The sequence below is a fragment of the Ovis aries genome, chromosome 12 (genome assembly GCF_016772045.2).
Source record: "Ovis aries strain OAR_USU_Benz2616 breed Rambouillet chromosome 12, ARS-UI_Ramb_v3.0, whole genome shotgun sequence".
Taxonomy (NCBI): Eukaryota; Metazoa; Chordata; class Mammalia; order Artiodactyla; family Bovidae; genus Ovis; species Ovis aries.
This window is the reverse complement of record NC_056065.1, coordinates 17,234,185-17,247,046: the sequence shown is the minus strand read 5'-3', so window position 1 is coordinate 17,247,046 and position 12,862 is coordinate 17,234,185.

Here is a 12,862-nt window from a genome sequence, read left to right as displayed (position 1 = left end):
TTGCCCACTGGGCCACCGGGGAAGTCCCTGAAATGATACTTTTGAATGTAAGGTAATGTTCACAGGTTCCATGTATGAGGACCTAATAGCCTTGAGAGTCATTATTTAGCTTACTGCATTGAGGGAAAAGTTTCTTCAATGTGTGCCCTAAACCTAAAGAAATCTGGATAGACAGAAGCTGATTCAAAACGAGGACGTCTTTAAATTAAATAATCTAGGAAGAATGAAAGCCCAGTTAGCCTTATGCCTAGGGGCCCTGCAGCTTTCTTTGCAGTATCAGTTTAGCTGTATTGATAAATCTATCTGATCGAAGGTAAGTATTAATGCCTTCCTAAGCTTGTTACTTTCTCAGATTCACTCTAGGCGGAAAGGGAGCACATGGAGAATACCAGTAAATGGAAGATATTATAAGTAACTGATGAAAATGGTGAAGATAGTATTACTTGATTCTTTATTTCCTACGTGATGAGTGGTTTCATCTGGCTTCCAGACAAAAAGGAGAGATATGGAAATCATGCCATTACTGAAGCATCATGGATTTTTAGTAAAAACTTTCAAAGGGGGCATACTTGCTATTATTAATCTACCAGCTCTACAAAATAATGTTTTATGTTCATGTTGAGAGAAGGAACCAGCAAGGCCTGGCCTTGTGACCCTACAACTTTATGCTCTGTATACTCTCCCATTGGAAGGACTGGTGCTGAAGCTGAAACTCCATTACTTTGGCCACCAGATGCCAAGAAGTGACTCATTGGAAAAGACCCTGATGCTGAGAAAGATTGAAGGTGGGAGAAGAAGGGGACGACAGAGGATGAGATGGTTGGATGGCATCACCAACACGATGGACATGAGTTTGAGAAAGCTCCGAAAGTTGGTGATGGACAGGGAGGCCTGGTGTGCTGCAGTCCATGGGGTTGCAAAGGGTCAGAGACGACTGAGCAACTGAACTGAACTGATACTGTCCCATGCAATTTCGTGTGGTCCTATTGTTTTAACGCCCATCCACATGCTGTTGAAGTTTGATTATGTACCTCCAGCTATACCAGTGGTGGAAATCTAGACACCATATCGCTCTCTAATTGTCTACTGGTCATAGCAATCAGCATATGTTGCACATGCACCTCAAACATCACGGCTGTTTGTCTCTTTCATTCCACCTCAGTCTCACCACTTTAGCATCAGTGCTTCCTCTTTGACCTCTAAGTTCAGGCTTCATTGAGCAGTCAGTCTTCATCCCCATCACTCCCTCCCTTACTTTATTGGGTGAGTAAATTTAGGAATTTAGGTAGAAGTATCTTAACATGTTCAGCTGGACTCTAGAAAAGCCACACCCACCCATCTGTGGCTCTGTCAGTTCCAATTCCAAGTAGCAGCATCTGCCTCCTTCTCTAACCACTCCCCAAACTGAGGACACTCAGTCTTTGAACTCAAGCAAAGAGAGTGAAAGCTCCATCTAAGTAAATTTCATTCAAATTATGACTTAGATGAAAATAGAGCAGAGATAGGGAAGGTGAGTGGAGAGTAAGAAAAAGATCTGGTGACTGGTGGTATATGTTACATGTGTATCAAACCATGCTGCTCTCTGACCCCAATTTGCAGGAGACAAGACTGTGCCTGATTCGTAGATGACTCCTTCAGCCACTGTTGGATGGGTTTGCCACCAAAGAATATATGGCTATTAACAACAGATTCTGCAACTCTGTGAGTCAAGATCCCATGCTATCTCTTCATTCGTATAAGAATGAGCTGTTCTAAACCTTGCTGTCTCTTTTCTGTCTTCATTATATCTTTTGGCCAAACAGAAGGCATACTTTCACATTATCTCAGCTCCTTGCCACTTTGGAATCTTGGCACAGCCTAGTCTAATACATCTACAGCACGTACTATTCAGTGAATTAATTTGTCAATTGACAAATTAATTAATTTGTCGATTAATTTGTCTTTTGTGTCAAATGGTAGAAACCCCACTACCATAAATACTTAGGTAAATTGGAAAATTCAAAGGCTAAGACTAGAGTATCATACATACACACTGTCACTCTTGGGTATGTGCTTCTAGGGAGAGACATTTCAGGATTCACTTTACTCCTCACCCCAGCTTCTCTCTCTTGTGTGTGTGTGTATCTGTCTGTTTCGTTGTGTCTGACTCTTTGCAACCCTATGGACTGTAGCCCATCAGGCTCCTCTGTCCGTGGGATTCCCCAGGCAAGAATGCTGGAGTGGGTTGCCATTTGCTTCTCCAGGGGATCTTTCTGACCCAGGGCTTGAACCCATGTCTCTTATGTCTCCTGCATTGGCAGGCAGATTCTTTACCGCTGCATCACCTGGGAAGCCCTTACTTCTCCCTTACTCCAGATTTTCTTCTTTTCTTTGAGAAGGAACATAAAGCTGTTATGTGTCATGGATTTAGAACCACCGGGAGGAAATGAGTTATACACACTGGCTTGAGAAATCCCACAAAAGACATCAGTGTGTCAGCTTGGGTGAGGTGCTGCTCCAGGTGGAGTGAGTGGTGAAGAACCCATCTGCTAACGTAGGAGATGGAAGAGGTGCAGATTCGATCCCTGAGTCGGGAAGATCCCCTAGAGGAGGGCATGGTGACCCACTCTAGTTGCTTGCCTGAAAAATCCCATGGACAGAGGAACCTGGTGGGCTACAGTCCATGGAGTCACAAATAGTCGATACGAGTAAAGTGACTTAGCATGCATGCTGCCCTTGGAACTCTCAACTGGCTACAGGACAGAGTCCTCACGTGGGAAAAGCATCCTGTACAAAGGGTGACCCTGTAGAAAGGGTCACCCCTTTCCTAGAAGATGGGGGAGTCTTGTTAGAAAGGTAGCCCTCCATTTTATATATACCTCCATTTTTATTACCAACCTCTATAAAAATGTCTCCTAAATAGCCAACCATTCAGACACATCCCTGCCATTCCCATATTACATAATATCAACCCTTCCTCATTTCCAGGTCCTCCAATCAGGCCTTACTCTGTATTTGAATTCGTGTTTTCTTTGTCTGGAATGACCACTCTCCTTCAAGCTCCCCTAACACAGGAAAGTTTGACTTAAACCACAGGTCTTGGCTTCACTGTCCTTTTCCCCAAAAATCATCCCTGCTGACCACTCCAAACCACGCACTGTGCTGCCTAAGTTATCCCCCAGCACCTCTGCTCCCTCATCACATTCTTTTTAACTGTCTCCCCAGCTCAAGTGTATGTGGTTTCAGGGCAATGGCTGTGTTTTGTTGCCAGGTAATACAGTGCCAGCATCATTCAGATGCTTAGCAACATATTAACTCACTTCCTAAAAAATGCTTCCTTGCTCTGTAACCTCCTTGTACCCCACTTTCACATTTCCAAAACAGAGATACGGATCGAACCTTCTAATAGAGTCATTATGTGATCAAAGCAAGAAAATACACACAAAACACAGAGCAGTACCTGACCAGGGGTAAAAGGACAGTCTTGGTCATACTTTGAAAATATTTCATGGCCTACTTGTACATAGTTGCTCAGTTGTGTCCAACTCTTTGCAAAAAACCCTTTGGACTGGAGAATGCCAGTCTCCTCTGTCCATGTGGTTTTTCAGGCAAAAATACTGGAGTGGGTTGCATTTCCTTCTCCAGGGGATCTTTCCAACCCAGGGATCAAAACTGCATCTCCTGTGTCTCCTGCGTTGCAGGCAGATCTTTTCCTGCTGAGCCATTGGGAAAACCCTTAAAATATGGAGAATGTGTACTAGTACTATTACTGTGCATTGATGAGAGAAGTAAATAATGGTCCAGGTTACTCTGAATTTTATAACTTATATAAGTTATTTTATTCATCATCAGATTATGTATATATGTTTGGAAATTAATATTATATTTATTTTGTATTTAAATAATGCTCAGTGCACTTTTGGCTTTTAGGATCATATGAATATCTTCTTGAATATGAATACATTCAGGAGATTACAGTTACAGTGTCATTTATTATACCACATCATTAGTCTTGGACTAGTCTTTTCTGCCTCCCCAAATACTTCATTCATGTAGTCATTTATTTATGGAGAAAACACTTATGGAATACATCTTGTACAGGGCACCCAGCTAGGTGATAGTCTCGTTTATATTAACTCTGGATCCCAATTCTAGTTACAATTATGTTGCACCCAGACCACTTCCATAGCATAGGATAATTCAGGAAGGTTAATTCACCCTTCAACAACCCTATAGCTAAATCCTCTTATTTGCTGTATTACAGAAATGGTCACATCATTCAGTTCAGACCACATTGCAAGATTATGAATCTGATACCACAGTAGAGGAAATTTAACAACAAGCCTAAATAATACAACAGAAGGAAAAAAAAAAAAAAGCTCTTTTACAATCTAGGTAAGAGAACATTGTATGTCTGATACACAGACTTTTCAAATAGCCTGATTCTGATATGTCTGGTGCAACAAGACAGAAGATTGATATAGTTTTCCTCTGTAAAATGATAGTCCACAAGAAATAAATTTTCATAAATCATATTCATACTTGAGTAAAATTTTCCTCATCTCTTCAAACTGCTGTTCATTGAACTCCAGGCTATAAAGGGATTTTCATCTGCTTTATCTTCTTGGCTTTTCCTGCTGTTTTTAATTAAAGTTTAAAGAATTAAATGAACCAGGGATGCTGGGGTTACACCACAATGAGAAAAGATCAGCCGCCAAATCCACTGAGGTGTAATGGGTCACAGGCTGATTCTGAAATTATCATTCATGATGCTTTTTTTTTTCTTTTTGTCCCCCAGTCTAATGACTAAGCATTAATGTCCTTAAAAACTAGACAGATTATGGAGATCATAGTTGTAGGTCAGTTTCACAGAGTAATACTATCTGGGAAAAGAAATGCTTTTAAAACATGTTAAAAAAGTATTTTGTGGCTAATTTATGCATCATCACTCTCAATTTTGGCTCTCAATAAGTAATAAAAATTTCAGTTTTTCACTTAGCTTAAGAATATAAAATGGCAGTTTGGGAAATTTAAATGGATGTTCATATTTATAAAACTAAAATCTACGAAAACAGTGTAGTACTGAAGATGGTTTTGGGCATTTTTGAACATTTAGTTCAGTAAAAGTACAATACAAATAGCTGGTTGACAGTGTAGGAGTGGTCAGATGGGAGCATAGCAGGAATATCTGTGACCAGCAGGGGGAGCCACAGGCCCCTGACCGCCTAGACCCCCATGCGGGGGACTTGCAGACCATGGCTTCTGCTTCTTAAACCAGTCCCCCTTTTTAAACTGAAGAACAGTTGCTGTATAATATCATGTAAGCTACAAGTATATAACATGTGGTTCACAATTTTAAAAGTCATATTCCTTTTATGGTTATTATCAAATATTGGCTGTATTCCCCATGTTGTACAATTTGTCATTGTAGTTTATTTTATACTTAATAGTTTGCACCTCTTAATCCCCTCCCCCTACACTGATCACCACTAGCTTGTCCTCTGTATCTGTGAGACTACTTTTTTGTTGTTGTTATATTCACTGATTTGTTGTATTTTAATTCCACAATAAGTGATGTGATGCAGTATTTGTCTTTTTCCGTCCGACTTATTTCACTTAGCATAACACCCTCCAAGTTCGTGCACCCTGCTGCAAATGGTGCTTTGTCCCCTTCTGAACTTGCACCCACAGACTGGCTCTGCCTGGGCCCAGGCTGAGATGGGGCAGTGTGGAAATGTCCCTGGAGATGGGCTCCAGGCTGCTGCAGAAACACAAGTGCAAGGGCAGAAGTCTGCCTCCGCTAGCCACAGGCTGTGCATCACCCCCACCATCCTTCCTGTGCCTGGAGGGTGACCCCACTGCGTAAGGCCAGAGGAGATGTAAGGTCTGCCTGACGCAGCAGGTGTTAGGAGGGCCCCAGGGGAGGCAGGGGCAGCCGGGAGAAGGAGAGGAGGTGGCAGGGACCGATCAAAATAAACAGTGCCACTGGTTTTTATCCCTCCATCCTCAAAGCTAATCCTTGGCTGGCCCCAGACCCAGCAGCACTGATATGACCACTTGCTTGTCCTCAGAGAGTAAGAACAGGCTTTCCATTGCTTGCCCTGCACACCACCCAACCCCAACCCTGCTTTCATCTTCAAAAGACTAGTCCCTTCTTTCTGGGCCTCAGTTTCCCTAGACGCAGAGGAAGTGACTGGGCTCCTCAGCCCTGGCATCAGGTTCAGCTGTGGCCATGACCTTCCCCTCTGCTCTGGCCTTACACAGTTCTCTTTGGTTGCTTGGTGATGCCCTGTTCCAACCATTTGTTATTTCCATATTTCCCACAAGTAAGTTACCAGGAGTTTCCAGATCTCTTTGGAAACCTGCTTCTCCAGCCTTCTCTGGGCCCTTCAGCTTCAATCTTCACTGTGCTATGCCCGCCTCAACACCCGAGCCCGATTCCTTATAGATGGTGTAGTTTTGCAGCATGAAGAATGGAGTCTAGTGAACCTCCATGTCTTGAAGACAGTATTCTTTATGGGAAGTCACCCTCTGCCCTTTCCTGGAGACCTTGGCACCTTGTGTGGTTCTTTGCATCTCACTTCTGCTTACACTGAATGCAGATTGCTGATACCCGAGTCCTCCGACTCCTCTGCCAGAGGGGTATTTCCATGAGGGCAGGCCTGGGTCTCCTCCTCTGTGTGCCCTGGCTCAAAGCAAAATGGGATGAGAAACAGCCACTCTGGCCCTGGTTATAACCGAACAATTTCTCAGTGATGATTCTTATAAATCTGGAGAGGCCATGTCTTGCTCGGCACCCCAAAATGAGGAGCGTCTGAGCAGGAATTCAGAATCCCTCAAGCCCCTGTGAGCTTCCAGACTTGAAGAAATGATGTTTAAAAATAAATAATCAGTGAAGTCTGAAGCCATTAGGGAAAGAATCACTTTCCTCCATTCATTCCCATTATGTATTTAGAGATGTGTTACTAAATGTGTAACGATGTAGCAACTATGCATTAATATATATGTAAAGATGTATATATGTCTGGGATGTATTACTATAGGACTGTCTCTGTTGCAGCTGCTATAACAAAATACCATACACTGCAAGATAATAAACAGCATCAATTTATCTCCCACAGTTCTGGAGGCTAGAAGTCTAAGATCAAGGTCCAGAACATTCAGGTGCTGGTCTGGGCCATTTTCCAGGTTGCAGACCCCTGACATTTTACCTCTTCACAAGGCAGACAACAGAACCACTGAAGCAAACTTTCTACTGACGCTTGGAAGAGCAAGAATCCCACCCATGAGTGCTCCACCCTATGATATCTAGTTACCTCCCAAAGGCCCGCCTCCTAATACCATCCCAGTAGGAGTTCAGTTCAGTTGCTCAGTTGTGTCCAACTCTTTGAGACCCCATGAACTGCAGCCCGCCAGGCCTCCCTGTCCATCACCAACTCCTGGAGCCTACTCAAACTCATGTCCAGTGAGTCAATGATGCCATCCAACATCTCATCCTCTGTCATCCCCTTCTCCTCCTGCCCTCAATCTTTCCCAGCATCAGGGTCTTTTCAAATGGGTCAGCTCTTCACATCAGGTGGCCAAAGTATTGGAGTTTCAGCTTCAACATCAGTCCTTCCAAAAAAATCCCAGGACTGATCTTCTTTAGGCTGGACTGGTTGGATCTCCTCACAGTCCAAGGGACTCTCAAGAGTCTTTTCCAACACCACAGTTCAAAAGAATCAATTCTTCAGTGCTCAGCTTTCTTTATAGTCCAACTGTCACATCCATACATGACTACTGGAAAACCATAGCCTTGACTAGACAGACCTTTGTGGACAAAGTAATGTCTCTACTTTTTAATATGCTTGTCTAGGTTGGTCATAACTTTCCTTCCAAGGAGTAAGCACCTTTTAAATTCATGGCTGCAATCACCATCTGCAGTGATTTTAGAGCCCCTAAAAATAAAATCAGCCACTATTTCCACTGTTTCCCATCTATTTGTCATGAAGTGATGGGACTGGATGCTGTGATTTTAGTTTTCTGATTGTTGAGTTTTAAGCCAACTTTTTCATTCTCCTCTTTCACTTTCATCAAGAGGCTCTTTAGTTCTTCCTCACTTTCTACCATAAGGGTGGTACCATCTGCATATCTGAGGTTATTGATATTTCTCCTGGCAATCTTGATTCTAGCTTGTGCTTCATCCAGCCCAGCGTTTCTCATGAAGAAGTTAAATAAGCAGGGTGACAATATACAGCCTTGGCATACTCCTTTTCCTATTTGGAACCGGTCTGTTGTTCCATGTTCACTTTTAACTGTTGCTTCCTGACCTGCATATAAGTTTCTCAAGAGGCAGGTCAGGTGGTCTGGTATTCCCATCTCCTTCAGAATTTTCCACAGTTGATTGTGATCCACACATTCAAAGGCTTTGGCATAGTCAATAAAGCAGAAATAGATGTTTTTCTGGAACTCTTTCACTTTTTTGATGATCCATCAGATGTTGGCAATTTGATGTCTGGTTCCTCTGTCTTTTCTAAAACCAGCTTGAACATCTGAAAGTTCACTGTTCACGTATTGCTGAAGCCTGGCTTTGAGAATTTTGAGCATTACCTTACTAGCGTGTGAGATGAGTGTAATTGTGCGGTATTTTGAACATTCTTTGGTATTTACTTTCTTTGGGATTGGAGTTCAGCATATGAATTTAGGAGAACACAATCAGTTATAAGGGCTTCCCTGGTGGCTCACGGAGAAGGCAATGGCACCCCACTCCAGTACTCTTGCCTGGAAAATCCCATGGATGGAGGAGCCTGGTAGGCTGCAGTCCATGGGGTCGCTGAGGTCGGACACGACTGAGCGATTTCACTTTCACTTTTCACTTTCATGCACTGGAGAAGGAAATGGCAACCCACTCCAGGGTTCTTGCCTGGAGAATCCCAGGGACGGGGCATCCTGGTGGGCTGCCGTTTATGGGGTTGCACAGAGTTGGACACAACTGAAGTGACTCAGCAGCAGCAGCAGCTGGTGGCTCAGATGGTAAAGCGTCTACCTGCAATGCAGGAGACCTGGGTTCAGTCCCCGGGTTGGGAAGATCCCCTGGAAAAGGAAATGGCAACCCACTCCAGTACTCTTGCCTGGACAATTAAAGGAACATGAAGATAAAATTCTTATATTAGTATGTGTAGGGATTTTATCTCCTAGTTTTGTTTGTTGTTATTCAGTTGTTAAGTCGTGTCTGACTCTGCAATCCCAGGGACCACAGTATGCCAAGCTCCCTGGTCTTTCACCGTCTCTTGGAGTTTACTCATATTCATGTCTATTGAGTTGGTGATGCTATCTAACCATCTCATCCTTTGTCACCCCCTGCTCCTTCTGCTCTCAATCTTTCCCAGCATCAGTCTTTTCTAATGAGTCGACTCTTTTTATCAGGTGGCCAAAGTATTGGCGCTTCAGCATCAGTCCTTCCAATGAATATTCAGCGTTGATTTCCTATAGGATTGACTTGTTTGATCCCCTTACAGTCCAGGAGACTCTAAAGAGTCTTCTCCGGCACCACAGTTCAAAAGCATCAGTTCTTCAGTGCTCAGCCTTCTTTATGGTTCAACTCTCACAGTTTATCTCCTACTACAAAATACCTTCTGGATCTTTGATTTTTCTCTATCTCTTACATTCCCCTGTATTTTAAAAACATAAAAAGATATAATAAAATATGTAAAGTTTTGAAAAGTCACAGCTGTACAAGCTGATTGTGATGCTTTTCATTTTAGGCACACTGTTTACTGTACTCCTTTGTGCCCTTCATGCTGCAATAGTAATGCACAGAATGTTATTTTGTTCTGAAGTTCAAGTACATTTTTTGAAACAAGAAGAAAAAATATAATCAATTTTAGTAGATGTCTGATCCATCACTTGGTTTCATGAACAGTTTATGAAATGTTAAAATCGATTTTTATTTAGTGACTACTCTTTAGTTGATCAGGCATTTTATTGAGCAGGCACTGGTTTAATCACAAAATTTACATCCAATTTAATTAACGTATCTAAATCTGGTATGTTTTCTTAGCTTCAGGACTTCTTACTTTCTTTTGGGGCATGATAGTTTCAATTTTTTGTTTTTAAGGAATCAGAATAATATCCTGTTTGTCTAATGACTTATAAATATAGACCATGTCTACTTATGTTTCATCAATTAAAAGGAAAATACTCTGAGTCAGGAAGGATATTTATTTTTGTTCCAATTCTCAACATTAGGAAACAGAATCAGTTAACCATGCCAATCATTGGCTTGCACTCATTTGCCCTCATCTCTGGCCACCAACTCTTCCAGAACAGCAGGAAAAGTTCTGCTTGCGTTTTTCTATGCCATTCAATTACAGTGGCATAGAAAATATGCAGACCTTTATAGACCAAGCTGTCATCAGAGGTTGTATCTGGGAAGTTATTTTGGAGGTGAGATGGACAGACAAGTGTTATTTCTGTTTTTATTTGATCCATACTCTACTGTCTGCATCTTTTCAACAGACATACGCTCCTTATGGAGAAGAAAAATGGGTTCCTCTACAGTGTCCCTACATGGCAGAGACCACTATGCTCTCAGTCATAAAAGCTGCTTTTCCATATATTCTTGGTCATTTGATGATGCTCTTCAAACTATACCAATATGTTCTACATAGCACATTTTCACTAGTATGCTAACGATTCAGCTAGTAAACAGTCATTTACTGCACATCAGCAAAGTACACCATAAGGCACTAGGTACCACGGAAAGCCATAGCAAGCCCATATATTTTTTAATGGTACTCAAAACTTCCCATAGGAAAAATGAAGACTGGAAAACTTCTTGGTAACATGACTGACCACATAAAGATGCACTGACATCTCTGCTTTATCCCACTGATGCCCTGAACACAGCTGCATTAGGAACCAAACACCTACCAGGTTCAAACATTATCTTAATGCAGTTGTTTTATCTGGGGAAAAGAAAAATGAAAATAGAATCATTAACATTTATGGACAGTGGTTTTTTTCCAGTTATTTTGTTTTAATACTTTGCAATATTGTGATGGGCTTTGCCATATATTAACATGAATTGGCCACAGGGGTACGTGTGTTCCCCCATCCTGAAACCCCTTCCCACCTTCCTCCCCACCCTATCCCTCTGGGTTGTCCCAGAGCACCAGCTTTGGGTGCCCTGCTTCATGCATCAAACTTGCTCTGGTCATCTGTTTCACATGTGGTAATGCACATGTTTCAGTGCTATTCTCTCAAATCATCCCACCCTCGCCTTCTCCTACCAAGTCCCAAAGTCTGTTCCCTACCTCTGTGTCTCCTTTGCTGCTCTGCATGAGGATAATCAGTATAGTCTTTCTAAATTCCCTATACATGTGTTAATATGCAGTATTTGTCTTTCTCTTTATGACTTACTTCACTCTGTATGATAGGCTCCAGGTTCATCCACCTCATTAGAACTGACTCAAATGTGTTCCTTTTTATAGCTGATTAATACTCCATTGTATACATGTAGCACAACGTCCAAATCCATTCATCTGCTGATGGACATCTAGCTTGCCTCCATGTCCTAACTACTGTAAATAGGCTACAGTGAACCTTGGGGTACATGTATCTCTTTAATTTCTGGTTTCCTCAGGGTGTATGACCAGAAGTTGGATTGCTGGGTCATATGACAATTCTATTCTCAGTTTTTTAAGGAATCTCCACGCTGTTCTCCATAGTGACTGTACCAGTTTGCATTCCCACCAACACTGTAGGAGGGGTCCCTTTTCTCCACACCCTGATGATGGCCATTCTGACTGGTGTGAGACAATACCTCACTGTGGTTTTGATTTGCGTTTCTCTAAGAACGAATGAGGTTGAGTATCTTTTCATGTGTTTATGAGCCATCTGTATCTTCTTTTGAGAATGTCCGTTTAGGTCTTTTGCCCATTTTTTGATTGGGTTTTCATTTTTCTGTTTTTGAGCTGCATGAGGTGCTTGTATATTTTGGAAATTAATTATTTGTCAGCTGTTTCACTGACTATTATTATCTCCATTCTTAGCCTTATGAGGATTGTCTTATCATGTAATACCTATTGGATTTTAAAAGAATAGAACATATTCAAAAAAACATATTCACATTCCCTTAAAGCTACATATTTCTGTAATGTAGCATAAATACTCATGCATTTTGAAACTTTAACATTCATGCAACTGCTTTTGTCAAAATCACATGCATGTGTTTTAATAGGTGCAAGTAGGATGAATCAGGATGTGGGCTTTGTGGGTTTTGTCTTCTTCCTCTCACTGTTTTCCTCCATCTCACATATCCACCTCTTCTCTGCATCATATGGACAAAGCATTGAATTGTAGAATCTGTCTCGTATATAGGTTCATTGTTACTATCTTTCTAAATTACACATGTATGCATTAATATAATGTATTGGTGTTTTTCTTTCTGGCTTACTTCACTCTGTATAATAGGCTCCAGTTTCATCCACTTCCTTAGAACTGATTCTAATGTATTCTTTTTAATGGCTGAGTAATACTCCATTGTGTATATGTACCACAGCTTTCTGATCCATTCATCTGCTGATGGACATCTAGGTTGCTTTCATGACCTGGCTATTATAAACAGTGCTGCGATGAACATTGGGGTACACATGTCTTTTTCAGTTCTGGTTTCTTCGGTGTGTATGCCCAGCAGTGGGATTGCTTGGTTGTATGACAGTTCGATTTCCAGTTTTTTAAGGAATCTCCACACTGTTCCACATAGTGGCTGTACTGGTTTGGATTTCCACCAACAGTGTAAGAGGGTTCCCTTTTCTCCACACCCTCTCCAGCATTTATTGCTTGTAGATTTTTGGGTTGCAGCCATTCTGACTGGCATGAGATGGTACCTCATTGTGGTTTT